We start from the raw sequence: 4,977 nt of genomic DNA, 5'->3' as shown, positions 1-4,977 counted from the left end.
TCTGTATTTTAGTAAGAATAACTTGCATAATGTTTGTCTTAGTTTGTTCCATTGTAAATTATACTAAAATGATCTCTCTTTGATGACAGGTTCACTACACAGATCAAAACCTTACAATGCAGTGGACCTGTAAGTATTGCTTATTCAGTGTTGAAAGAAGAGGCTACTTATTAAAAGCATTACCGCTTAAAATATTTTTGCTACACTGCTTATCTCCACTTCCATGTCTTTATAAAGAATGCCTTTGCACATGTAAATCTTTAAATGCCCTTAAGGTACACCTATCGACTTGGCATACACAAAAGGAAATTAGGAAAGTTTGTGAAACAGTATTTCATTGCTAGATGTGTGACTTTATGCCTGGAAGTAGTAGCTCGCTTAACTTTATTCTTGTGTTATGTTAAGTGCGAGTCTTTAGGTCGTAGGGCGAATCTGCAACCTGCTGTATCATAAACCAGTCAAAGCAGACCGGAGAATATCTCACTCCCTTAATTTCACTTCAGGACTGCACCATGGTGGAGATTTTCTCTGGCCGATCGCTTTTCAATAAGGACAGGGATATAGTAGACCCTGAAGATGCTCTGCTAAACACAGTGGTTGGTCTTTATTTCTCCGCGGCTGGTTTCCTCCTTGCAGAGATTTCACGCCAATTCTGTGCGACTTCTACACGGAACTGGTGGAAGAATCTGATCCTCCTGCCCAGTTTGAGATTGTGTTCATCTCGGCGGACAAGAATCCCGAAGACATGGTGGAGTATATGCACGAGATGCATGGAGACTGGCTGGCACTGCCCTGGAATGATCCTTTTAAAAATGATTTGCAGAAGAGGTACAACATCACAGCCTTCCCAAAGCTGGTCATCGTGAAGGAAGGAGAATGGGGAGGTCACAACTGATAAAGGCCGAAAACAAATCCGAGAACAAGGACTAGCCTGTTTCAGAAACTGGTTGGAAGTGGCAGAAATATTTTAGAACTTTCCTGGTTAAAATGTTATAGACATAAATGCCAGAATTTTTTACATTTTTGTTTTGCTTTAAAATGTTTATTTTATTACAATAGACTGCTATGCAAATATTTAATATGATATATAGTTTTATTAATCTTGCTATTTATTAAGGATTATAAGAATTATATTTTAAAGTTGATTTATTTATTTATCAGATTGCCGAAAGCTCTAAAATACACACAAAAAAATCCCATTATTTTCTTAATCTTTCTATCTGTCACAACTCTGTAAACATCATGCTAGAGAATACCCTCATATATTAAGGCCTCCCAAGTAAAAGTGTAGTAGCTTAGATGGTCCCCTGTTTGAGAACTTCCAGAATTACTGTATGTTTGACTGTCCTTTTAAATATTAACTACTTATAATTCATTACATCTTTGTATAAAAAAGTGAATTACAAGGCTTTTTACCATGTTCAGTCCGTCTATTGTCTTTGCCAAAAGGAAATCTGTAGTTAATGTTTTTGGCTGAAGGGGTTTAGATTTTACTGTATTTAATATATCTTTATTTCATGTTTATTCTCAAATGTGCATAGTACAGTGAAATTCATACTTGCACGTCTACCACAGACTAATGACAATAGTACAGCAGTGAAAGATAGAAGACAATCAATGCAATGTCTTGCATTGAGTTCAGTATACAGAGTATGCATGAGGCTTATGGCCTGTGGGTAAAAACTGAGTGCATGAGGTAAGCTGATTTGTTTTCTATTAAAAAATAATTTTAGCATTTTACTACTTTCTTGGTTACAGTGAATGGTGGTGACATGTTGTATGTTGATCAAACATGCAGATAAGAATTTCACTGTACTCTGTACACCTGTCACTCTTAGTATTTCTGGAGGAGTATTTTGTCATTCTGTTTCTTTTTTAGTCCATTTAAGCTTTCGTTAGACATTAGAGATGACCTCTTAAATCTTCAGGTATTGCTTTAAGGAGCACTGCAAGGAAGAAAGCTGAATTCAACAGGCAAAAAGCTTTAAAAATCTAATTAAACATAACTAAGGAAATGTTTTCTCCTGTAATGACCCACCATTGTAAATATACCTTGTAAATGTTCTGCCTTTCATTTACTTCCAGACTGTGCAATAACATTAAAAAAGCAAGTGTACATAAAATCCCCCCATCAAAGGTTGTATGTTAGGCAACTGGATTCTGGACTGGATAAGTTGGTTTAATGATAAATAGATGGATGTTCATAAACTCATGTCATGCATCCATCTTACATTTTTAGGCCAGGCCCATGGAGTTAATGTCCGTAGTATGTTACTTATGCCAGAGGAAAAAAAAATACCTACATAAAGTAAATTCTTACTGAAGTAATTAAATGTTGCCCAGAGGGGACTGGGCGGTCTCTTGGTCTGGAACCCCTACAGATTTTATTTTTTTCTCCAGCCTTTGGAGTTTTTTTTTGTTTTTTCTGTCCACCCTGGCCATCGGATCTTACTCTTATTCTATGTTAATTAATGTTGACTTATGTTTATTTTTATTGTGTCTTCTATTTTTCTATTCATTTTGTAAAGCACTTTGAGCTACATTTTTTTTGTATGAATATGTGCTATATAAATAAATGTTGATTGACTGATTGATTTGAAGAGCCCTGCACTGAAGCAGAATTTTTCTCTCATTTGAGAAGACATTTGAAGCTTAAACAAAATGTTACCTGTCCAAACAAAGACTAACTTTCATAGTAGTGTTTATTCCACCTTTAATGCTCACAAATGTAAAGAGCATCAGTTGCACCAAAACATGCCATTCAAACCTGAGATCATTTCTGACATTATGCTTGAACATCCATCTCCTAATCTGAATATTGAACAAGAAGCTGGCTGCTCAGAGCCTGATGAGGGTGAGTTGGAGGTGACAGAGTTCTCTGAAAGTGTGGAGCACTTGGATAATCAGTTGGAACATAATGTGGCTGCTCTTTTTCTTAAAGTGACATCTATTCTCAACATTTCTGAAACTGCGCTCCAAGAGGTCATAGAGCAGATCAAACAAATTAATATTCTGTCACAACCATTGATGCATTCCTCAATACAAGGAATACTAAATCTGCATGATGATGCCCTAGTGAATGAGATACTTAGGGTTGTGAGTGAGAAGAATGCATTTCTGAAATTCACCTCTACAGGAGGATCACTGTCCACTGCAAGAAAGCGAACATCGTACATTTTAAAAGAATTTTCTGTTGTAATGCCCACTGAATTTGTACTAAAGGAAAAGCAGACAGTTGTATATGTTCCAATTCTGAAAATGTTGCAGGCATTATTGAGTAATGGAGACATTTTGGATAAGGCTATGTCAGTTGAACCAAATGCATCATAAGTATTTACATCTCACAGAGATGGTATCCACTTTAAAGACAATTCCTTCTTTGCTGCAGAAGAGTTCAGGATTGCCCTTTCTTGTACATAGATGATTTTGAGGTGGCTAATCCTTTGGGAACCTCAAGAACAAACACAAGCTATGTGCTGTGTACTGGGTCCTTGGTAACCTGCACAAGTTCGCTCCTCCCTTCACTCCATTCAGCTTGCTTTCAGCTTGGGGTGACCAGTGGATAAAAACTCTGTTAAAGGTTTTTAGATAAAACAATATAGTTATTGTGTGCTGCAAACAACAATTTTTGTTTTTTTTGGAAGAATTGGGTGTCTGTCAAGTAGGCTACACCACCACCTGCTGAGTACACTACATGTCTTCTCTTTATTTGCATCAATATAATCAGTCCTGATTCACACGTTCATGGTTTTACATTTCAAATTTGCCTCACTTTTTAGTTGAAACACAGATAATATAATTTTTCTATCTTAGTCTGTGCTTATTTTGCAAAAATTGTTTCTTAGAGGAGTTTTTCTGTATCAACAGACACCAGATGTGACTACCCATAGTACATTTGTCCTCAAAGGCCTTCCCATTGTACTAGGCGATGGCTCCAGTGACTTTTTATGTATCATGCTTCATAAGTTCTGGAATACAAAAGTTGTTTGTCTACTAAACTTTGCATTTGTCCAAAATAAACAGTAGTGAAATATTAATTTTCTTAAATACATTGAAATGCATTACTTTTTAACTTGTAACAATTACATATACCCTGTATGATGTACAACTACCAACATTATACCTGGACAAAGAGGGTAAAATAAATAATTAAGGAACTTGGCATGCAACTAAAACAACTTAAACTTTTATTACATCGGTATTACTCTATGTCCAGTCCAGCTTTCATTGTTAAAGCATTGAGCTAACTTCAACATGTGTTGTACCACAGGTTCAGTAGTTACTTCTACTGTGTGCAGAAATGTAAAACAATGGTCTGTTGAAACTGGTGTCTTTAGTTCTGGGTGTCCAAGTGTATACTAGATGGTTCTGGAGTAAATTTCCTCGAATTACACACTCAGAAAGCAATATTTGGAACAACTATGGAGGGTCACTGTTGCCCTCTATACCATTATTTTTGAGATGTCTGATCAGGATATTTTGGAACTAATAGAATTATTTTCTTCTTTCTGTTGCTCCTCCATAGAGGACACCACACAAAGAAGAAGCCATGGCCCTCTTTGACAGTTGGTGTCTTGACTGTTTTGAGTGAAGATGGCCCAAGTTCTCTGCCCATATCCACAGCCATTGTTCTTGAGGGAGGTATTGCCATGGATGATATCAAGAACTTTCCTCAGGCAGTTTGCCTGTTGTTTGGGCAGACGTATGCATTGCACTTGGACTATCCAAAATACATGGCAAACACTCTAAAATTCATCCAAATGGTCATGTTGGGTCTGCAAGGCAAAAGCCTCCCACCAAAACTGTTAACACTTAAGAACAGTCTGTTGGTAAACTAGACGAAGAACTCCTTTGTTCTGCAAGTTGCACTTTTCTCTAATAATTGTTCTTTTGAGAAAACAGAAGAGGCCCAGTGCCTGTTTATCAAAAAGTTCAAAAGTTTTATTTTTGTGAAAAAATGTACTTGCACTTTATAAG

The 4,977-nt window shown here is 36.5% G+C and overlaps 1 pseudogene; it reads left to right on the top strand.

Annotated features, from left to right (window-relative positions):
- The first annotated feature begins 512 nt into the window (after positions 1-512).
- Positions 513-986, top strand: LOC120521515 (annotated as a pseudogene).
- Positions 987-4,977: the final 3,991 nt, after the last annotated feature.

This window comes from Polypterus senegalus, unplaced genomic scaffold (genome assembly GCF_016835505.1).
Source record: "Polypterus senegalus isolate Bchr_013 unplaced genomic scaffold, ASM1683550v1 scaffold_9669, whole genome shotgun sequence".
Classification (NCBI taxonomy): domain Eukaryota; kingdom Metazoa; phylum Chordata; class Cladistia; order Polypteriformes; family Polypteridae; genus Polypterus; species Polypterus senegalus.
This window is presented reverse-complemented; position numbering and strand designations above follow the sequence as displayed.